General features: G+C 46.6%; 1 long non-coding RNA gene across 1 annotated transcript in view; it reads left to right on the top strand.

Annotated features, from left to right (window-relative positions):
- LOC135968793 (uncharacterized) overlaps nt 1-24,437 on the top strand; it is a 105,172-nt gene that overhangs the window by 43,570 nt on the left and 37,165 nt on the right. The window contains exons 3-4 of the long non-coding RNA XR_010583756.1: nt 1,765-1,813; nt 4,849-4,902. This is a non-coding gene — a long non-coding RNA (uncharacterized lncRNA). The remainder of the gene's footprint in view (nt 1-1,764; nt 1,814-4,848; nt 4,903-24,437) is intronic.

The following is a 24,437-nucleotide window of genomic DNA, read 5'->3' on the forward strand; positions in this document are numbered from 1 at the left end:
CTTTCTTTTTCTTTTGTATTTTTAAATCACCTCTTTCTTTGACATATGAAAAGCATATTTAATGTATACAGCTTGATGAGTTTAGAGATCAGTACTCATCTATCGAGTCATGACAGCCATCAGTGTAATAAACATTTTCATCACCTCCAAAGATTGTCTCGTTTTTTATTTATTTATGGTAAGAACACATACCCTCAGATCTATCCTCTTATTTAATACACAATACAGTATTATTAAATCCTCTTAAAATACACAATATAGTATTGTTAGCTGCAGGCACTATGCTGAGCTCTAGGACTTACTCATTTTGTGTAACTCAAGCCCTGCAGGACAGGACTGCCTTTCGTTCATCTCTGTACCTTCAGCCCCTCATCACCCTGTGCATAATAGGACTCATGGAGGCAAATCCAGGTTTTTGTGGAGCCTGAGGCTTATACAATTTGGGGGGCCTTCCTTAAGGAAAATAATGCAGAATTACAAATATCAAATTAGGTGGAAGGACTTGGAAGAAGCCCATTTCCATGAGGGCCCCTGGAGCTGAAGCTTCGTTAGCGTGGGGGAACATGCACCTCTAGGGCTCGTTAAATGTCTGTAGAACAAATGAATGAGTCAAAGATAGACTTTAGTTTTTATTTTTGAGACTGAGTCTCACTGTCACCCAGGTTGGAGTGCAGTGTCACGATCTCGGCTCACTGCAACCTCTGCCTCCGGGGTTCAAGCGATTCTCTGGCCTCAGCCTCCCAAGTAGCTGGGACTACAGGCGTGTGCCACCGTGCCTGGCTAATTTTTGTACTTTTAGTAGAGATGGGGTTTCACCATGTTGATCAGGCTGGTCTCGAACTCCTGACCTCAAGTGATCTACCCATCTTGGCCTCCCAGAGTGCTGGGATTACAGGCGTGAGTCACTGCGCCTGGCCCAAAGGTAGACTTTAAATGTCCGATTGTCCTGGATTCATTTTTGGTGGGTAGAAACACAAAGGAAACTGTAGCAGCAGGCCAGGATGACCTGCTCTGTTTTATTCTCACACACAATTAGGGTATTTTTTATCATCTCAATTTAAGGCAGCTTCAACCTTAGGTTTGTCTTTAATAGGAAAGAAAATAATCCGGTATTGTGGCATTTCATTGAGGCCATTTTATCAGACAGCAGCTGTGCTGGCCTTTCTGCTCCAAATTCTCTTTTCTTTGCTAACTGTACATCCGTTTCCTGTAGGGGAATCATCCTCTGCCTCTTTTAATCCTTGTGACTCAGGTAGGGCAGATCCAGGTTTTAGGCGAGGGCATGCACCTGTCAGTCCCTAGCTCTGGTAATTTAATTAACAGCCACCTTCATGTACTGTGTACTGTGTGCTAGTCACTATTGCAAGCATTTTATAGATGCATTTTTTTTTTCTTTTTGTTTTTGAGACAGAGTTTTGCTCTTGTTGTCTGGGCTGGAGTGTTACCTGACGTAATCTCGGCTCATTGCAACCTCTGCCTCCCAGGTTCAGGTGATTCTCTGGCCTCAGCCTCCTGAGTAGCTGGGACTACAGGCACATACCACCATGCCCAGCTAATTTTTGTATTTTTAGTAGAGATGGGTTTCATCATGTTGGTCAGGCTGGTCTTGAACTCCTGACCTCAGGTGATCTGCCTGCCTCGGCCTCCCAAAGTGCTGGGATTACAGGAGTGAGCCACTGTGCCTGGCCCATAAATGCATATTAATCCATTTAATCCTCATCCCAATCCTTTGAGGGAAATCTAATTCTTAAGTGTATTTTACAGATGGAACGATGGAGGAAGGGTTAAGGTTACTGTCCAAAGTCACCAGCAGGTAAGTGATGCAGCAGGGATTTGAACTCACGTAGTATTGTGGCAGGCCAGGTTTCCCTAAACGGCTGAACAGGCAGGCCTCCATAACAACTGTGTCAGCACTGACTGAGTGGTGAAGTTAAATATTAAAAGCTGAGAGAGCCAGTGCCCTTATACAAAGGCTGGAATGTAACAAAAGCCCACCAAGACTTGTGCCCAGGCCTTTCCTGGGCCTTGAAACATGATAAGATAATGAAGGATTTCTTAACAGGACCCATTTGGGATTAAACAAGTTTATTGGGGGGGCGGGGGTCCAAAGAAACTCCCCAGGCCTCCACAAACAAGTTTATTGGGGGTCTGAAGGGACTCCCCAAACCTCCATGATTTAGCAGAAGACAAGATAAGGGTAATCACCCCAGCACCTGGACCCATTTAGATTAAGTAAATTTACTGAGGCTCTAGAGGAAGGTCTACAGGACTCAGATCTTAGTTACAGATGAGAAGTTAATCACTTCAGTCTTTAGATGAATGCACACTTACATGTAGACATATAGCTTAGAAGGTATAGAAGCCCTGGAAAACTTTGTAATTTAGAGTTGGTCTGGTGGTATTTTCCAGGCCTTCTCCCTGTACCTGGTTACAGAAATAAAAACTGTCTTCTTCCCCAGTTCATCTGCGTCTTGTTACTGGGCGGTGAGAAGCAGCAGCCTGACCCTCGGTTTGGTCGGGGAACAGTATGGCCTTTGTTGGGTTGCATCTCAATTAGTTCAGGCAAGAGAGAAGAGAGCTAAACCAGGCCCACAAGTCTTAATCCCAAGTCTTAAGACTCTCAGGGAGGATTTCTCTTTCCAGAGAACCTCTAGCAGTTCAGGTGATGAAAGCTGCAGGCTTGAGAAGGTTATCATCCAGAGGAGGGGTGGCAACAGAAATCAAGCTCTCATGATGCTCTTGGCACCTCAGTTGTCGGCTCAGGTGTTAAGATCTGCCGCTGGGCGTCCTACACATGGGAGTGGAGGAGTGCCCTTTATTACCCAAGAGAGCTTGAGTTGGGTTTTCCATTCTTTGCAATTAGAAAATGTGCATGTTGGTTTCTCTCCTTGATGACTTTTCACTGGAAGGACTTGAGGAAGAGTTCCTTTTGGGATTCGGGAAAAAAGTGATGCCCCCAGACTCTCTGGTATCATCTTTCTGAGGGCACTGTACTTGGTGCATGAAACAGTGTGGATGTTGGAGGCAGACAGTTATGGTTTTGATTTTCAGTTGGGTGACGCTGGCGAGTCACTTAAGCTCCCTGGATCCTGGAGAAATGGCAAAACTGCGTTTATGGATGGTGGGTGAGGATTTGATGAGATAACACAGACAGTTGTGGGTTTGATTTTCAGTTGGGTGACCCTGGCGAGTCACTTAAGCTCTCTGAATCCTGGAGAAATGGCAAAACTGTCTTTATGGATGGTGGGTGAGAATTTGATAACACATACAAAAGCTCCTTGAACATAGTAGGTGTGTCATTCATGAATTCCCCCATGGTTTCCACCTCCAGGGGCTGTGTCTGCTTTATTTGCTGTATTAACCATAGTTCTACAGAGAACCAGAACCAATGGTAGGGTGTGTGTGTGTGTGTGTGCACGTGTGCACACACACATCTGTATTTTTTTTTTTTGAGACGGAGTCTCGCTCAGTCGCCCAGGCTGGAGTGCAGTGGCCCGATCTCGGCTCACTGCAAGCTCCACCTCCTGGGTTCACGCCATTCTCCTGCTTCAGCCTCCCGAGTAGCTGGGCCTACAGGTGCCCGCCGCCACGCCCGGCTAATTTTTTGCATTTTTAGTAGAGACGGGGTTTCACTGTGTTAGCCAGGATGGTCTCGATCTCCTGACCTCGTGATCCACCCGCCTCGGCGTCCCAAAGTGCTGGGATTACAGGCGTGAGCCACCACGCCCAGCCCACACATCTGTATTTTAAGGCATTGGCTCACATGATTGTAGGTGTTGGAAAGTCTGAAGTCTATAGGGCAGGCTGACAGGCTAGAAGTTCAGGTAAGAGTTGGTGTTGCAGTCTTGAATCTGAAATTCATGGCACAAGTCAGGCGGGCTGGAAATGCAGGCAGTTTATCCATGTTGTTTCTTCCTTCCTTCCTTCCTTCCTTCCTCCCTCCCTTTCCCTTTCCCTTTCCCTTTCCCTTTCCCTTTCCCTTCCTTTCCTTTGTTGGTTATTGGTCTGTACCAGAACTATTTATATGACTTTTTCTAGCTCTTCCACAAAGTCAGTTTTAGCCCCAGGAGGGAGGAAGCACAGCCCTCGTCTGTTGTTACTCTGAGCACATGGACATAAACAGTCAGTCTCTCATAATCCTATGGAAACACCCCCTTTCTTGTCTTGGGTGCCCAAGTTAGAGGAAGAGGAGAAGGAGGAGGAGATAGATGATTACCTATTTTGTGAAAAAGGACACATATACAGGCACACATGTTTGCAAAGTGGAGAAATGATTGTTGGGGCTATCAGGAACATATATCAAAAGGAAATGAAGAAAAATCTTCCTTTGAAAGATCTGGGCTTAGTGTAATGGAGTCAGACAGAGCAGGGTTTGCATCCTGGTTCTGACATTTCCTTGCTGTGTGACTTGGGCTCGTCAAGCAACCTCTGTGACCCTCAGTCTCTTCATCTGTGAAAGGGAAGGCATGGTAATAAAACTTAGTTTACAGGGATGTGTTGAGGATGGCACCAGATAAAATATGTGCAGGGCCTTTCATTTCCTTCTGTCTCCATATAACCTGGCAGGCAAGGGCTCCTGGATCAGCAGATCAAAGAGGTGGCTCCAGGGTGGACTTGGTCATGGCCACTGATATGGTTTGGCTGTGTCCCCACCCAAATCTCATTTTGGATTGTAGCTCCCATAATTCCCACATGTTGTGGGAGGGACCCAGTGGGGGATAATTGAATGATGGGAGTGGTTTCTCCCATGCTGTTCTCGTGGTAGTAAGTCTCATGAGATCTGATGGTTTTATCAGGGGAAACCCCTCTCACTTGTCTCTCATTCTCTCTTGTCTGTTGCCATGTAAGACGTGCCTTTTACCTTCTGCCATGATTGTGAGGCCTTCCCAGTCCCGTGGAACTGTGAGTCCATTAAATTTCTTTTTCTTTATAAATTACCCAGTCTTGGTATGTCTTTATCAGTAGTGTGAAAATGGACTAATATAGCCACTGAATGCTGGATTCCTGGTCCCACCCAGTACAGCTGCTGGTCACTCTGTGGTCAAGTTCAGCTCTCCAACATCCTGGGTCTTGGTGTTTATGTTTATTTTTAGCAGGAGAGTGTTATAGTAAGGGAAGGGGAGAGCTATTAATGAACATATTATTCAATAATGGAAGATAATAAGCAGTTGCTCTAATTGTATTACAAGCCTGTCACTTGAAGTTCGTACTGTGATTCAAGCTCACTGTTTGAAGTATTCTTAAGTGGGAGCCCAGATTTTCAAGTACAATTAAAAACAAAATGAACAATTGCCTAAAAGTGGTAAAATTAACATCCCTTCCTTTTTGGCTTTCTAAAAAGCTTTCTGATGATACATCTTTCCTAGTTTTCACTGAGGCACTGGCGATTAGGGGAATGAGACCGTTTCCACCCAAGTAATGAAAAGCTTCCACAAATTAATTCTTATGATTTGACAAAGCCAGATGGTGAGCAGCAACGTTTCTTGAATGCATTCAAAACCACAAGATGTGTTTACCTTTATCCTGTCTGATCCTCTCAGTGACCCTGTGAGGCGGACATTATTATGCTCATTTTGCAGATGGGGTTCACTGAGGCCCAGGGAGGTGAAGTGACTTGTCCTAAGGGGGCAGAGCTAATGCAGGGGGTTGCCTTAACCCTGACTCTAACCTGCCTGCTGAGAACCAGGCTAGGTGAGGGCCGACTAGAGGCATTTCAGATACCTGCCTTGAAAAGAGCCAACCTGTGGAAAATGACTGTCTCCTACCTGCCCTTTCTTTTTCCCTCCCCTCCCCTCCCCTCCCCTCCCCTCCCCTCCCCTCCCCTCCCCTCCCCTCCCCTTCCCTTCCCTTCCCTTCCCTTGACGGAGTCTTGCTCTGTCGCCCAGGCTGGAGTGCAGTGGCACGATTTTGGCTCACTGCAACTTCCACCTCCAGGGTTCAAGCCATTCTCCTGCCTCAGCCTCCCAGGCAGCTGGGACTACAGGCATGTGCCACCATGCCTGGCTAATATTTTTTGTATTTTTAGTAGAGATGCGGTTTCACCATGTTGGCCAGGCTAGTCTTGAGTTCCTGACCTCAAGTTATCCACCCACCTCGGCCTCCCAAAGTGCTGGGATTGCAGACGTGAGCTACCATGCCTGGCCCTTCCTGCCCTTTCTTAATGGCCCTAGGGCACAGTGTGATGGGCTTAGATGTGGAGTCTATACAGTGGGCTTCCGAGCCCTGACTCCACCTTGCCTTGTTCCTCTCTGTTTCTCAGCTTATTTCCACTTGTGTGGAGCAACTGAGCTAGAAATCAGCGTTTCCAAAGGATGTCGGCATCCCATTAGTGGGGTGTGAACTGCTTCTACTTGGTAAATAATTACACACTTATGTTTACAGTTACCTTCTATTTATGACTAACAGGACTGGCTTTCCAATTAGGGTAGTGGTGTACCATTTAATTTTACAATAGATGCATTTAAGCCTTTTAAGATTGTGTAGATCTAGAAATATTTAAATAGATACTAGAGGTAGTGGCAGATATAATAATAAGAGCAAAGGTTTATTGAGTGCTTACTCTGGGCTAGGCATGATTTTAAGCATTTTCTATTTATCAACTCATTAAATTCTCATAGTCATTGCGGTTAGTTCCATTATTAGCTCCATTTTGCACTTGAGCAAAAGGAGCTGCAGAGAGTTCAATGTCTTTCCCAGGCTGCATGACTGACTGGTGGAGCCAGATTTGAAACCAGACCCCTGACTCCAGAATCTGTGCTCCTAAGTGGTTAGGCATGTGGGCTATGATTAAGTGGTATTTGGGGAGTGCTGGCCTGGGCGGTGTCTAGGGTGACCAACTAGTCCTGCTTTGCCTAGGACTTTCTTGGTTTTACACCTGAAAGTCCTGACCCCAGGGAAACCCCTCAGTCCCAGGCACACTGGGGGAATGGGTCACTCTAGTTATGTCTTCTTCAATCTCTTCTGAGACTGTAGCACCGCACATGCCGGTGACAGGAGCCAAGCATATGTAACCAACCCAAACATGCCAGATCTGTACGGATTGTGAGAAGTAAATACACACATATCTTAACTACATACATAACATCCAGAAACTCTTGCTTAAAAATAACAGAGTAAAGTGCCTGATCGCTGTGTATGTAACCAACAGTGACACCTTCCCTATCGGTATAAATAACAGAGTGAGCATATCCCATATCTCTGTCTATAGCAGACTAAAAGTGTCATGTACAGAAATACGAAATCCTAGCACACTGGCATATATCACTTGGAATAAAAGAGACCCTACTGGCACATCTGAAATAACAGCGATGTTAATAAGAGTGATGATGATGGATGGCCTCTGTTTAGCACCCACTTGGTCCCAACACAGTGCTAAGCACTTTATGTGCATTGTATTATCTTTTTGTTTTGTTTTGTTTTGTTTTTTTGAGGCAGGGTCCTGCTTTGTTATCCAGGCTCACTGTAGCCTCGACCTTCTGGGCTCAGGTGATCCTCACACCTCAGCCTCCCGAGTACCTAAAATGGCAGGCATGCATCACCACACCTGGCAATTTTTTTTGTATTTTTAGTAGAGACAGGATCTCACTATGTTGTCCAGGCTGGTCTCGAACTCCTGGACTAAAGTGATCCGCCCTCCTTAGCCTCCCAAAGTGCTGGGATTTCAGGTGTGAGCCACCGCACCCGGCCTACATGCATTATCTTAATTAATCCTCACACAATCCTTGTGGGGTAGTAGTATTATCATCATCTCCATTTTATTTATATTTATTTATTTATTTAATTTATTTATTTTTGGAGACGAAGTTTCGTTCTTGTTGCCCAGGCTGGAGTACAGTGGCGCGCCCTTGGCTCACTTCAACTTCTGCCTCCCTGATTCAAGCAATTCTCCTGCCTCAGCCTCCCGAGTAGCTGGGATTACAGGCCCACTCCACCATGCCCGGCTAATTTTTGTATTTGTAGTAGAGATGGGGTTTTGCCATGTTGGCCTGGCTGATCTTGAATGCCTGACCTCAGGTAATCTGCTTGCCTCAGCCTCCCAAAGTGCTGGGATTACAGGTGTGAGCCCCCATACCCGGCCAATCATCTCCATTTTACAGATGAGGAAATGGAGGCACGGAAAGATTTAAGAAACCGCTAAGTTCACACAGCTAGGAAGTGATGAAGCAGAACGTCCTAATTCAGGCAGCTTTTCTGAAGAACTGGTGCTGTTAACCCTGGGAAAAGACACATCCTATTGGTGATCAAGGCAGAGAGTAGAAGGAATTGAGGTCAGAAAGGTAATGGCATCTGTATCCCACAAGGTCTCCCAAATGGTCATATCAACCTCAGTCCTCTGAACCCCGTTACCAAAACGTCAGGGGTTTGGTCCAGGTCCCATTGCTTGCTGCACAGAGAGCCAGTCACCAAGATGAGTACTGCCAGGAAGAAGGCCAAAGAGACAGGAGATCAGTCTCAAATCTGTCTCCCCGACCAGCTAAAATGATGAGATGTATAGAGTGGGGAAGGTGGGAAAAGAAGAATGAGGGAGGAGTAAGGAAGCAGTCGTGATGGACGAGGGGTCTGGCGTCTTGCTGTCTGGATACCGTGATCTGGGTGAGTTATACCGTTTCTTTTTTTCTTTTTTCTTTTTGAGATGGAGTCTTGCTGTGTCACCCAGGCTGTAGTGCAGTGGTGTGATCTTGGTTCACTGCAACCTCTGTCCTCAGGGTTCAAGTGAGTCTCCTACCTCAGCCTCCTGAGTAGCTGGGATTGCAGGCACCTGCCACCGTGCCTGGCTAATTTTTGTATTTTTAGTAGAGATGGGGTTTCACCATCTTGGCCAGGCTGGTCTTGAACTCTTGACCTCATGATCCACTAGCCTCGGCCTCCCAAAGTGCTGGGATTACAGGCATGAGCTACCGCGCCCGGCTGAGTTATACCATTTCTGTGGGATGCTAGGGCTAGTTTCACAAGCACGTTTGAATGAACCCCTCTCTGCACCTTTGCATTGTTGCCAATACCTGTTAGGATCAAACTTAACATGTTTTTTCCAAGTGAGTGAGTAAATAATGATGCCTTCTGTTTTTGTTTACATTTTTGCATCTCTCTTGATCTTTCCTGGCCATCTGTATTTCCTTTCCTCACCCAAGGTCTCCCTCCAAGCATGGTATATGGTACCTATGTATGTTACACAGAAGAAAGCATCGCATTTCTATTCGTGCCCCTCAGGGCATGGAATACAATGAAGTGGTCGCAGGCTTTTTAATCCATCATGGGTGGAGACATCCTCACGCCTGCAGTAGCTGTAAATTCTCTCCTTTCTTTTCCCACTGAAGGAACCTAATCAGTATGCAAGAGTGGAAGTGATATTTCACAGGAATAACCTTGCATCTACTCGTACATATATTTGCCACATTTGGCACTCTGTGATTAGCAACAGATTAGTTGCTAATACACCTCACAACTGCTCGGAACACACCACACCTTGGCTGAGAATTGCTAGAAGAATGGGGGCAGTGGGGGAGAGAGAGAGAAAGAGAGAGAGAGTGTGTGTGTGTGTGTGTGTGTGTGTGTGTGTGTTTTGGACGAAAGAGAGAGAGAGAGTGAGAGCAAGCAGTATTTCTTTGCGCTTTTCAGCCATCAGGGTGCTGCTGGGTACCAGCTATTTCAACCTCCCATCAACCTGCACCTGGAGATTCTATAACATTGAAGGTTGACAGCCCTAGTTTAGGTGCCTGTAGAACTTTCCATTTCCTGCCAGTTGGGTCCTCTTTGTGGAAGATCTCTCCAGGAAGGTCTCTTGGACTCGGGCCCCAAGAAGTTGTTTGCCAGCTGCCAAGAACCTTGGGACCTAGGCCATGGCCAGTGACAGAGAATACCACGGTACCTTGGGCTTTTGCAGGTCTACCAGCTGGGTACTTTATTTCTGTTTTTATTTATTTTAATTTAATTTAATTTTTTTTTGAACAGTTTCACCCCGTCACCCAGGCTAGAGTGCAGTGGTGCAATCTCGGTTCACTGCAATCTCCATTTCCTGGGTTCCAGCGATTCTCCTGCCTCAGCCTCCCGAGTAGCTGGGATTACAGGCGCCTGCCACCATGCCCAGCTAATTTTTGTATTTTTATTAGAGATGGGGTTTCGCCATGTTGGTCTCGAACTCCTGACCTCAAGTGATCTGCCTGCCTCAGCCTCCCAAAGTGCTGGAATTACAGATGTGAGCCACCGCACCAGGCCTGTTTATTTTTAAAGACAGCGTCTCCGTCTGTCACCCAGGCTGGAGTGCAGTGGTGCAGTCATAGCTCACTGCAGCCTTGAACTCCTGGGCTTAAACCATCCTCCTGCCTCACCCTCCTGAGTAGCTGGGACTACAGGTGTGCACCATCACACCCGGCTAGGCTGGTGCTTTCAATAGACCCTCCCACTGAATCCTCCAGAGCAAGGAGGGGCTATTATCTCCTCTATACACAAGAGGAAGTGGAAGATCAGAGCTGTGGTGACCTGCTGTCACCACATTGAGTTGTGTCCTCCTGCACCGACCCTGCAATATTACATCGAAGTTCTAACTTCTGTGCCTGTGAATATGGCCTTATTAGGAAATAAAGCCATATTTAAGGTTGATGTGCAGTGAGTTGTGATCACACCACTGCACTCCAGCCTGGGTACACAGCAAGGCCCTGTCTCAAAAAAAAAAAAAAAAAAAAAAAGATAATACACAGGGTCTTTGCAGATGTAATCGTGTTAAGATGAGGTCATACTGGATTAGGGTGGGCCCTGATGCAAAGGAAAAGGAGAAGGAGATTTGGACACAGAGATAACAAATTCAGAGGGAAGAAGGCCATGTGAAGAGGGTGGCAGAGATTGGAGTGATGCGTCCACAAGCTGAGGAATGCCAAGGATCCTGGGCAGCCTCAGAAGCAGGGAGAGAAGAATGGAACACATTCAGCCCCAGAGCCTCCAGAAGGAACCAATCCTGCTGAAATCCTGATTTCAGAATTCTGGCCTCCAGAACTGCAAGAGAATACATTTCTTCATCTTCCTCTTCCTCCTCTTCCTCTTCCTCTTCTTCCTCTTCCTCTTCCGGCAGACAGGTGCAGATCTTGCCTGCTAACACCTTATTCCGAGGTCCTTAATTGATTCAACCAAAGAATGAATGGGTATTTATTGAATCTGTGCCTGACACAAGGCCGGGAAGAGTTGTCAGTGCCTCATGGGGGAACGGGGGCACACCACAGCCCCTGGGCTAAGGGCGTCCCACACCGTAGGTGTCAGGGACAGCATTTGGAAACAGGTGGGGCTGAAACAGCTTGAAGGAGGCAGCGGGCAGCTGGGAGACTCTTAGCCCCTCCCACCTGCATGGGAATTGGTAGTAAAATGATCTCAAGGCCCTCCCTCTACAGCCACACACAGTCATCTCTGTAAATTTTCAATGCAGTGGTGGCTTCTGAACATTTCCAGAAGCATTAAATAATTCCTAAAGGGCGAAATAACTTCCAAAAGATGTTACTTGTAACAATAACCTCTTCACTCTTGTAACTGGTCTGGTTCCAGTTTGTGTCTATCCAGGCAGATAACAGAAGAAATGCAAAGTTATCCAGTCAGTGCCCCCACATAGGATAGTCATTATTTGCAAGACTTTGTGCTAGGCTTCTAGGAGGCAGGAATAGGGGTCACAGAGGAAGGGCTCTCGGGGAATGACAGCCAACCAAGCAAGGATTTGGGGAGCATAGGTATGAAAAAGATTTTATCAAATCTAACTATCACACGTATAGCACTTACTACGTGCCAGGCACTGTTCTAAATGCTGAACTTATTAACTCCTGTAACCTTTGACATAACCTCTGATGAAGGTACTATTGTTACAAGTGTTTTTCAGATGAGGAAACCCAGGCACAGAGAGGCTGAAGTCGTGCTGGGAGTGTGCAGGCCATGAGTGCAGTCTTCTGCTTCTCAACCTCACTCTGCTGCTGAGAGGTTAAGGAGGGGAAAATCCTTTCTGCGTTGAAGGTCTGGAGAGAGTCACCACTGAGGGTAGGTCTTACGGCAGGAGTCTCCAACCCCCAGGCCACGAACCGCTACTGGTCCATGGCCTGTTAGGAACCAGGCCGCACAGCAGGAGATGAGTGGTGGGTGATCCGGTGAAGCTTCTTCTGTGTTGACAGCCGCTCCCATTGCTCACACTACCGCCTGAGCTCCGCCTCCTGTCAGATCAGCAGCAGCATTAGATTCTTACAGGAGCACGAACGGTATTGTGAACTGGCCTCCAATGCAGAGTGGATTTTCCCCTCCTTAATCTCTCCTCGGCAGCAGAGTGAGGTTGAGAAGCAGAAGACTCTGCACTCAGATGGCCTGCACACGCCGGCACGACTTCAGCCTCTCTGTGCCTGGGTTTCCTCATCTGCATGTGAGGGATCTAGGTTGTGTGTGCTCCTTTTTTTTTTTTGAGACGGAGTCTCGCTCTGTCACCCAGGCTGGAGTGCAGTGGCCGGACCTCAGCTCACTGCAAGCTCCGCCTCCCGGGTTCCCGCCATTCTGCCTCAGCCTCCCGAGTAGCTGAGACTACAGGCGCCCACCACCTCGCCCGGCTAGTTTTTTGTATTTTTAGTAGAGACGGGGTTTCACCGTATTAGCCAGGATGGTCTCGATCTCCTGACCTCGTGATCCGCCCGTCTCGGCCTCCCAAAGTGCTGGGATTACAGGCTTGAGCCACCGCGCCCGGCCGTGTGTGCTCCTTATGAAAATCTAATGCCTGATGATCTGTCACTGTCTCCCATCACCCCCAGATGGGACCATCTAGTTGCAGGAGAGCAAGCTCAGGGCTCCCATGGATTCTAGATTATGGTGAGTTACATAATTATTTCAGTATATATTACAATGTAATAATGATAGAAATAGGCTGGACGTGGTTGCTTACACCTGTAATCCCAGCACTTTGGGAGGCCAAAGCAGGTGAATCACCTGAGGTCAGGAGTTCGAGAGCAGCCTGGCCAACATGGTGAAACCTGTCTCTACGAAAAACACAAAAATTAGCCAGGCGTGATGGTGCAAGTCTGTAATCCCAGCTACTTGGGAAATGGAGGCATGAGAATCACTTGAACCCAGGAGGCAGAGGTTAGTGAGCCAAGATCATTTCACTGCACTCCAGCCTGGGCAACAGAGCGAGACTCTGTCTCAAAAATAATAGTAATAAAAAAAGAATCCTGCATTAGGTTCAAAATATTAATTACCCAATCACGAAAAGGGAGCATTATGGAGTGGGAGCATATGCAGAAGGAAGTCCAGGGCCTTGGGCTCAAATTTGGGTTCAAATCCTGATTCTAGACGAATGGATAAAGAAAATGTGGTCATATACACAATGGAGCACTATTCAGCCATAAAAAGAATGAGATCCTGTTAGTTTGCAACAACATGAATGGAACTGAAGGTCAGTATGTTGAGTGAAATAAGCCATGCCCAGAAAGACAAACTTCACATGTTCTCACTTATCTATGGGAGCTGAAAATTAAGACACTTGAACTCATGGAGATAGAGAGTAGAAGGATGGTTACCAGAGGCTGGGAAAGGTCATAGGTGGTGGTGGTGGAGAGAGAAATGGGGATGGTATAGACAGTGAATAAGATCTAGTATTTAATAGCACGACAGGGTAACTGTAGTCAACAATTTAATTGTACATTTAAAAATAACTAAAAGTGTAATTATATTGTTTATAATACAAAGGATAAATGCTTGAGGTGATGGATATTCCATTACCTTGATGTGATTATTATACATTATGTGCCTTTATAAAAATTTCTAAAACTATCTTGCCAGGCACAGTGGCTCACGCCTGTAATCCCAGCACTTTGGGAGGCCGAGGTGGGTGAATCACAAGGTCAGGAGTTCTAGTGGTCTTCCCTGGAGACCAGCCTGGCCAACGTGGTGAAACCTCGTCTCTACTAAAAATACAAAAAATTAGCTGGGTGTAGTGGCGGGTGCCTGTAATCCCAGCTACTTGGGAGGCTGAGGCAGGAGAATCGCTTGAACTAGGGAGGTGGAGGTTGCAGTGAACTGAGATTGGGCCATTGCACTGCAGCTCGGGTGACAGAGTGAGACTTCATCTCCAAAAAACAAAACAAAACAAAAAACTGTCATCTGTCTATCTATCTATCTATCTTTTTTTTTTTTTTTTTTTTTGAGACGGAGTCTCGCTCTGTCGCCCAGGCTGGAGCGCAGTGGCCAGATCTCAGCTCACTGCAAGCTCCACCCCCCGGGTTCACGCCATTCTCCTGCCTCAGCCTCCCTAGTAGCTGGGACTACAGGCGCCGCCACCTCGCCTGGCTAGTTTTTTTTTTTTTTGTATTTTTTTAAAGTAGAGACGGGGTTTCACCGTGTTAGCCAGGCTGGTCTCGATCTCCTGACCTCGTGACCCGCCCGCCTCGGCCTCCCAAAGTGCTGGGATTACAGGCGTGAGCCACCGCGCCCGGCCTATCTCTCTCTCTATCTATCTATCTATCTATCTATCTATCTATCTATCTATCTATCTATCTATCTATCATCTCTCTACCTCTCATATGCCCATAAATATATATACCTACTATGTACCCACAAAAATTAAAAATAAAAAAATCTTTTTAGAAGTCTTAGTTCTGCTGTGTGACCTTAGGCTGATTATTTAATTTCTCGGAGCCTCGGAGCACTCATCTTTCCAAAACACACAATGTTATCAATCATGATTGTATTCCTGAGGCCCATTTTATAACATAAAATGCTGTAACTGATCAGGAACACAAAAGAAAGCAGACCAACAACATTGCCTTCCTTCCCTGGTGACTCACCCGGGGCCAGAGAAGTCAGCCTGCTTTCTATCTTCAAGGAGTCCTTTGAGTTGAACTCAAAATTAGGGTCACCTCTCTGGAAAATATCAATGTCATTTTGACATTCAGGAATGCCACAAAAGTTCTTGAACGGCAAGTGCTGGGGGTGGTGTGGTTTCCATGGTGATGGGAGAAGCCAATGCTAGGCTGAAGGCTCTGGGAGGTGGGCAGGGAACCACATGGCTTTTTTTTTTTTCTTTGAGACGGAGTCTTGCTCTATTGCCCAGGCTGGAGTGCAGTGGTGCGATCTCAGCTCACTGCAACCTTTGCCTCCTGGGTTCAAGTGATTCTCCTGCATCAGCCTCCCGAATAGCTGGGAGTACAGGCACGTGCCACCATGCCCGGCTAATTTTTTATATTTTTAGTAGAGGCGGGGTTTCACCGTATAAGCCAGGATGGTCTCGATCTCCTGACCTTGTGATCTGCCCTCTTCAGCCTCCCAAAATGCTGGGATTGCAGGTGTGAGCCACCGCGCCTGGCCATGGTTTGGTTTTTTTTAACTGGGGAGTCTTATTTGCAGTGAGAATGGATGTGGGCGTGTGGGGTCTTCATACCAGGTGATGTGAGTAAGGAGTTCTTTTGTTCTCAGCAGCTCATGTGATGAGCCCTTGTGTATGTGTATGTGTGTAGATGTGTTTACATGTGTCTCTGTGTGAGTGTATATATCTCTCTGTGTATGTATGTGCATGTGTGTATACATGTTTCTGTGTGCTTCTGAGTGTGTGTGTGTGTATGTGTAGGTGTGTACATGTGTTTGTGTATGTGTTTTTGTATAGATATGTTAATGTGCTTATATGTGTACATCTGTGTGTATGCATATGTGTATGTGTATCTGTGTGTGTATGCATACGTGTGTGCCTGCACGTGTGTATATGTGGATCGCTGTGTGTTTATGTATGTGTACATGCATATGCATGCATATTTACGTTGAGTGTTCATATCAGTGTATGCATGTCTGTATGTGTTTATGTGTCTATGTATAAATATAAAATATGTGTTTATATTTGTGAATCTATGTATGTGTCTGTGTATGTGTTTGCACATGTGCTGTGTGTCCTGCATGTGTGTGTGTGCATGCATGTTGCTTGTAACTTCAGTGGGAGTGAGGATGAAATGTGACTTCCAAGGGGATAATGTGAGTCTCGGTTGGTTCAATAAACTACAAAAGAAGGTGATAATGAAATGATGTTTCCTGACCTGGTTCAGACCAAGGTACCACCCTTGGAGGGTGATGCTTGAATCACGTCCAGGAGAGGACCTAGAAGGTGGAAGTTCTGCAAATCATGTAGATCAGATACTATTTACTAGAGCGTTCCCTTCTGAAGCCAGCTTCCTCTGCCTTTCTCCCATTCCTCTCCTCCCAGCTTTCTGGTAACATCCAATATGCTGGGAGCCTTTCCCTGCTTTCCCCCTACTAAGAGATGGGCACATCACCCATGAGTGGCCACAGGAATTCCCAATTCCTCTGGCCACAATGATTGGCTCAACAAAAGCATGTTAGCCCCCCTTCACCACCTTGGACAAATTGGAACCCTTCCCATCATGGGAGAGCTGCTTTCTGTGAATTGGTATAATCAGCTGTGAAGATGATGTGTGAGCTGTCAGGTTCATTTTCTAGGTGGGAAGAGTTTATCTGTGAACACGGCCAAGACTGAAGAAATTAGAACAAAGAAAAGGTGAGATAGTGTCCTGGTGATTTATTTCAAGTGTTCCCCTAGATCCAGCCTTGCCTGAATGCAGATGCACCATTATACCATGTCAAATGCAGAACAGTAGAATGAACTCAGGTGCTCATCCAAGCAAAGAGGAGGCTTGGGGTTTGTGTGTGTGTGTGTGTGTGCGTGTGTGTGTGTGTGTGTGTGTGTGTGTGTGTGATGTGCCTGAGGGAAGGCATGCATCTTGCAAATGCATATTTAACAGATACTATACAGCAGTGTCATAGATTCAGACTGGGGAACTCCAGAGGGCAGAACCAGAATTCAAGGGTTGGAGGACCCATGAGGCAAAATTTGGCTTTTTCTAAGAAAGAGATTTCTGACAAAGTGCCTCAAAGTAGAAGGGTTACCTCAAGACAGTGAGTCCCCCATCAGTTCCCCAATCCCTAGAGGATACCAAATGGAGGTGTGAGTCGTGGATGATGTATCAGTCAAAACTCTTCTGGAAACTTCTAGTATTTTGAGTAACCTCCAAACTGTTCTCCATGGTGGTGGTACTAGTTTATGTTCCCACCAACAGTGTACAAGGGTTCCCTTTGCTCCAGGTCCTCACCAGCATTTGTTATTGCCTGTCTTTTGGATAGAAGCCATTTTAACTGGGGTGAGATGATAGCTTATGGCAAGTGTATTAGTCCATTTTCACGCTGCTGATAAAGACGTACCGAAGATTGGGTAATTTATGTAGAAAAAGAGGCTTAATGAACTCACAGTTCCATGTGGTTGGGGAGGCCTCATAATCATGGTGAAAGGTGAAAGGCATGGTGGCAGACAAGACAGAATGGGAACCAAGTGAAAGAGGAAACCCCTTATAAAACCATCAGCTCGCTGGGCGCAGTGGCTCACACCTGTAATCCCAGCACTTTGGGAGGCAGAGGCGGGCAGATCACCTGAGGTTGGGAGTTTGAGACCAGCCTGACCAACATGGAGAAACCTTGTCTCTACTAAAAATACAAAATTAGCCAGGCGTGGTGGCACATGCTTGTAATCCCAGCTACTTGGGAGGCTGAGGCTGGATAATTGCTTGAACCCGGAGGTGCAGGTTGTGGTGAGCCGAGATTGCACCATTGCACTCCAGCCTGGGCAACAAGAGCGAAACTCTGTCTCAGAAAAACAAACAAAACAAAACAAAACAAATCAGATCTCGTGAGACTTATTCACTACCACGGGAATAGTATGGGGAAAACTGCACCCATGATTCAATTATCCTCTACCAGGTCCCTCCCACGACGTGGGAATTATGGGAGCTACAATTCAAGATGAGATTTGGCTGGGGGCACAGTCAACCCATATCAGTAAGGGAGGAAATGTGTTGGTTCATGTAGTCAGGAAGAATTCTCAGATAGTTTGCAGAATCGAAGGAGGTGGAGACTGTCTGCTTCCCTCTGCCTGGCTCCATCTTCTGCTTTGTTCATGTGGTGGAGAAGATGGCCACCATTGCTCCTGATTCCACATCCTCCTTCATAACCCTGACTACAAGAGAAAGTCTCAGGAGAGGACTCTGTGTGGCTCTGCTCAGATCATATGTCCACCCCCAGAGCAATCACTGAGCATGATTGGCCAGGTCTGACTGGGTCATATGTCCATCCCAGTGATTGGGAGTAGAAATTACTAGAAGTTACTAGAAGAAGGTGAATGGAGGAAAATGTGCTGGGCTTCTGAAGACATTAGTCACCATGGTCCACTATGGATGGTGTGGGATGGATTCAACATAAAGTGGGAAGATGTCTGTATTACTTCTAAGGTATTTTGACACACAGTAGGGATGTTAAAAGCACTTGTTGAAGGAATTTGTAAAGATTCATTCCTGTGTCTCTGTTTTGTGATTTTAGTCTGTCTTGTTAATACCTGGCAGTTGACTTTGCCATGGCAGGGTTTTTTTTCTGACCAGTACAGGAACTCTTTGGCTTGTGTGCTGTGGGAGGGACACCTCGAGGTGGTCTTTGGCTACTGGCCACCTCACTCCACGCCTCTCAATAGGGCACCTTTTGGAGAAGATAACTCCATGTTGGGACACTGTGGATAGTAATTTAGATTAACCATGTGGTGATTAAATAATTCTTCCTTTTTCTCGTGATTCCCTGAGCCTTTCTGCCACCCCTTCCTTCCCAAGTGTTCTAATTAGTCAAAGTTATATGAGAACAAAATTATAATGAGGAATATTCTTGGGTGGGGGGAAAGCAGTGCTGGAGTTCCTTGGAACTCTTGAATGAGGTTAGTAGAGTTAAAACAAGAATTCAGGGAGTGGAGATAATTGTAAAAATATTTGATCAAGTTTGTTGGAGCAGGTTGCCTTTTGCAGGTTTGATATTTTGAAGAAAATGCTGCTTTCCATGGAATCCCAGGGCTCTCTGCTCTGATCTCTACTCTTCATGTCATAGCCTGAGTAGTCCTACTAGAGCGCTCCTTGCTCAGAAACTTGTAATGGCTCCTTATTGCCCACATCAGGGATGGCAAGTCTAGGCTAAGTATGCTGTTATCTCCCATTCCTACACTCAAGGCAGACATCACTAATCAATAACAGCAAGCCTCAAACTCCTCTCCTTACTGCTTCTCCCCATAGCTAGCTATCAACTAGGGTAGATCACAGGAGGAAACCTATGTGCCTTCCCACTTCTACAGTGTCAAGGGTCAGGCTGCTTAGCTCAGCATCTGATGCTTTTCAGAGCCTGTCTATTTACTTCTTCCAGTAAATTTTCTGCTTCAGCTAGCTCCCTGAACTCTCATATGCTCATTGCTTACTGGGCTTTTGAACAGTTCTCTTCTCAGCTAATAGGGGAGCTGTTAAGCATATAGATTTTAGAATTAAACTCCATGGGTTCTGGCAAAGTCAAAATAAAAATGCAGTGATGAATTTCTTAATTTAATGTTTTATTTGGGAAGAAAGAATTGCAGTTTGGGGCATGCACACAGACTGGGCAGACTTTGAAGAACAAAGAACAAAGAGGAGGTTGGAGGTTTTATGGCAAAGAGAAATGTTTTATTGTATTACTCTTTGAGAATGTTCATTGGCTCTAGAAGTTTCTGGGGAGCTGGCAAGCTTGATTGGTGGGAGATGGCAGTAGAAGAAATTAGTCCTAGAGTTGCAGCACTTTATCTCAGCAGCTGTCGATAAAACTTGTCTCAGGTTATAACAGGCAGTCTCAGCAGCTGGACTTGCAGAGAATAACATTCTTGCAGCAATATTATGCGTCCTGAGTGCCTTTTCCCCACCTGATTTCTCAACTCTTTTTTAGTTGGGTGTGACAAGAATGACCAAGTTCATATGATCAACATTCACAGTCCAATTTGTGCTCTGCCACCTTTGAGTTGGGCAGCTTTGAGTAAAATATCTAATTAGGGAGCACCTTCCTTATCTGCAATTTGCAGATGATAATAATATCTATTTCCAGGGTTCATGTTTGGGCAAAGCAAGATAATTCATGAAGGCCCCTAGCACTTTGTAAGTCCTGAGTGAGCTTTATATACTAAAGTGGTATTGCAACGCCTATTATAGTGGTTTTGTATCTGACACTCTTGTTGGTATCTATTAGACATCTGTTCATTCATTCTACTCTCTGTCCATATTATTCCCTGTCTGTCCCTTGTCCTCCCCCATTGCCTTTAAGGCACAGCTAAGGCTCCTTGTCCCCACTGATCTGCCTTTTCCTGTTTTCTAGCCTTTCAGAGGCCGCCATGTTGGTCAACCCCAAAGAGGCAACTTCACCTGCTTTTCTGAAGCCGTCCTCCAGGGGTGCCATTCCCATAGACTACAAGGTGAGAGGTGGCGCCCCTGGAGTCGTGGCACCTGGTGTCCTGTTTCTCCAGTCACATAAGGGGCCAAACTTGCCTTCTGCAGGAGACCGAACGCTTCCGAGAGCAGAGGCTATGCCTTAGTCACCATTTTGTGCCTGGCATGCATTAGGTGTTCACTCCATGTGGGTAGAATGAATAGAGAATAGGGAAGGGCTGAGATACCATCTGATCTTCCTCAGGAATTGGGGCAGTGTTGGTGGTTGGTGATGGGGTAAAATACTGAAGACCACATGGACGACTAATGCAATATAGTGAAAATAAGATCAGATAGAAAACTCCACATCCCCTTTCCCTCCATATCTATCCAGGAGGACTCTGAATGGCTCAGCAGCGGCCTGATGGCTTCCTTTAGTGCCCTCCATGGTCAGCTCAACACAGGATACAACAGAGTTTTTCCACCTCTGGACTAGTCGTGTCTTGGGCCACATCGTTCTTTGTGGTAGGGGCTGTCCTGCGCACTGTGGGATGTTGAGCAGTGTATTTGGCCTCTACCCACCAGACGCTTGTAGCAACATCTCTCCCACCTGCTGGTTATGACAACCAAACATGTCTCCAGACATTGCTGGCTATTTCGTGGAGGACAACATTGTCCCAGTGAAGAACCACTGAAGTATTAAACAGTTGTACCTGCAGGTCCCTGGCTAGGTGACAGCCATCTGCAAGCAGGGTAATAGATGGGAAAAGTGAGCCTGTCATTTTACCTCTATTTAATTTAGCATTTTGAGGCTTGGCATGGGGGCAGCAGGGATGGATAGCCTTCCAATGACCTATCCGAAATCTTAAGGCATGAAATTGGACCTTGGCTGATACGGACAAAGGCGAATTTTGTTGTTGTTGTTTGTTATTAGGTGAATAGTGACTTGGTTGCTTTGGAAAGCAGGGGGAAGGGAAGGAGCTTGAGACATTTCTGGGATTCTGGAGATGGTGCAGTCTGGTAAAGCTTCTGTCTTTGGGTCAGGTTGACCTCCATGGCACTGGCATGTCATGTGGCTTGCAGATCTCTCAAGAGTCTTCTTTTCTTCCCTTTCTTACCTGATTAATAGCTTTGTGGGCTCCACTAGAATCAGATCTTCTAGGAAGGCTTCTCTGGCACCTATCATCTCAAGCTAGTTGGGGTCCTTCTATGATTCCATATCCCTTTCCTCCACCCCATGTCTATTCCATCACAGTCCTTAATGTATAGGGGTCCACATGGCTACCTGTCAATCTCTGCCACATGGCCATGATCTCTACGTCTCACTTATGTTTGCACCCCCAATGCATAGCATAAGGACCTGACACATAGTAGGTGGTCATCTCTTCAATTTCCTACCAGGGGCTAACTAAGCTGTTTGCACAACGGTAATGAGACAAATGGCAGTCCCCAGCTCATGGAGCAGACTTTCATATTGCAGGATCCTGAGCCTATTCCCATCTATCTCCTGGAATCTGTGGAAGACTCTGGGAGTCTGATGTCCCCCTGGCCAGGAAACAGAACCACTGAATGAAAGGATATCACATTTCTTCTTGGATCCTCATACAACCTTGTGAAGCAGGATCTATGAGGAACACACCCGTTTTATCATCGAGGAAAATGAGACCCAGAGAGGTTAAATGACCTGCTCAAAGTCAGTGAATTGGCAGCAGAGTGTGGGTGAACCCAGGACTTTCAACGCTTGATCCATCGCTTTGTTTGGGTTCTGGGTGTAGAGGACAAACTCTGGAGTTGAAATCATGGCTCTGGTAGGTACCAGCTCTATGACCTTGGCCAAGTCACTTTCCCAACTCTTGATTTCCTCATGTGTATAATGGGCATAATTCTAAATGTCTTTTTAGGGTTATCTGGAAACATCAATGACATGATTCACATAAAAAAAGCTCTTGATAGTACATGGTAAAGCTCTCAGGACACAGTTGCTGCTGTGTATAAAACCCAAATACTCCTTTGTAGGGTGCAGTGCAGAACCCAAAGGGATCCATGATCTCATGGCCAGAACAGCCTCCAGGAAGAAGATGCACAGCTTCCTGAAACCGCACATCCCTCCTTCCTCCTGGGAGCCCAAATTCCAAGAAATGCAGCTAAAATTGGCCCTCAAACAGCTTTTGCAGAGCACGTCGCAGCTTTTTTTGGGCCTAGAGAGCCAGTTTCCATGATGAAAGTGGCACAGAAGGAGAGACCCAGCTAAAAACAGCCACCGCCCAGACTGGTGTTAACAGAATGCAGCCTCCCCTGTTGTTTTGGGAGTTTGGACGCTTCGACTTCCGCAGCAGATCTCCGCATTGCCACTAGGTGGTAGTGTCGCAACGCCCGGCGGGGACCGCACCCCAGGACCCTGACGAAGGGGCTGGGAGTCGCTTCTGAAAATCAAGCCCATCAAATACGCACCAGCTACAAAATTCTCCACCAGATTATTTCTCTTTTATTTGGGGGTATTTATTTGCATTACAGGGGCTCCGTGGAAGTGTCTCTTCTAAGGGCTTAGTGCTTTAGTGTCTCAGAAGCAAAGTGAAAGAATTGTCCGTGGGTGAAATCCTAGCCACATGGCCCCGTGGGTGTCCCTGATGCTAGCAGATACGTGATCCCTGCACCCCACCTCACTTAGGAGATTCATGATGCCTTGAGTCCAATGTAGTTGAAGAGCTTGCCTTAGTTTTACATTTTCCCGGAGAGGTGGCCTCAGTTAGGGGGACTCATAGCCTGCCTAGGTGGTCTGTTGCTGTCCTCTTTGGGTACAACGATGGAGTTCTAGCTCTGCATTGTGGCTGCCTTGTGCTCAGGCCATTACATCGTCTGGAGAACGGGGGCACTTGTGAAGCCCGCCTCATGGCAGGTCCTTCCCCTGCGAGGAATGGATGAGTCACAGATGGGGGTTTCTGAGGGCAGTGCCTGGCTCATAGCAAGGGCTCAAAGGTTAGTTCCTTTTGCTATTTTCTCAGTATCTCCAGGGCCTAGTGTGTATTAGCCACTCAACAAATGGTAGCACAGTGATTCTCACTGTTGTTTGGGTGACAACAGAAGTTAAAGGAATGAGTTCATGGTCTCAATTTTCAAAGTGTGATCCTGGGCCAGCAGCATCGGCACCACTGGGCTCTTGTTGGAATTGCAAGGTCTGGGCCTCTCGTTCAGCTTGCTGCAGCAGAATCTTACTTAACAGCCTCTCTAGGGGGTTTGCGACACATTGAGGTTTGAGGAGTGCTGCTCTGAAGCTCCTTCTGGCCCCGGAATGCCAGGATTCACCCCAGCCTGGGGTGAGCTCCATCTCTCAGATTCATATCTTTGGGAACAACAGCAGCCAGTCTAGCCCTGCATTTTAACCTTTTTCTCTTGCTTTTCTCAAATGTTGTCTCCAGCTGCCTCTGCGCTTGCGTGTGCTGGGGTGGGAGGGTGGGGGGATGGGGAGTTGATGGGGAGCCTCATGCTGTCTCAGATTCGGATTTTGCTGGGTTCAACATGCTTTCCCTGAGCTTCCAGATCCAGATCCTCACTCCCAGATCCTGCCAGCTTCCCTGTCTTTGCCTGCAGCATGCTCTTCATCACCCCAGTGACCAGAAAATGCACTGTTTCCAACCAACCCCTCCTTTTCTCTCCCTACCCTTGGCCACCAAAGCATCTCTTGCACCCCAGTTTTTCTCTTTGAGTGCCACTGCTCTGGCTCTTGGTTGTCCAGAACTTTGGGAACCACCCCAAATCTCCTAAAGGTCCCCCTGACCCCACCTCTCCTCCCCTAGCTCCTGATCTTATCTCACACATTTCTGTCTGATGGAGTTCTCCAAGCTGACCCTTTCACTTTGATGTCCAACACAGAGCTTACCACTGCTGATTCAAGGTCTGCCCTACCTTGCTTGGTAGCTAAGGTCTTCTGTGATCTCCTAACGACCTCCAATTTACCTTTGCGGCTTCATCTCCAGCTTTTTCCTCTCTTGTTCTAGATCAGGGGCCTTCGGGCCAAATCTGATTTGCAGCCTGCTTTTGTAGATAGTTTGATTGGAATCCAGCCACCCATGTGTTTACTGATTGTCTATGTCTGCTTTCACACTATCAGGGCAGAGTCAGATTGTTTCAACAGAGACTGCATGGCCCACAAGGCCTGAAATGTTTACTCTCTGGCTCTGTGCAGAGAAA

This window comes from Macaca fascicularis, chromosome 20 (assembly GCF_037993035.2).
Source record: "Macaca fascicularis isolate 582-1 chromosome 20, T2T-MFA8v1.1".
NCBI lineage: Eukaryota > Metazoa > Chordata > Mammalia > Primates > Cercopithecidae > Macaca > Macaca fascicularis.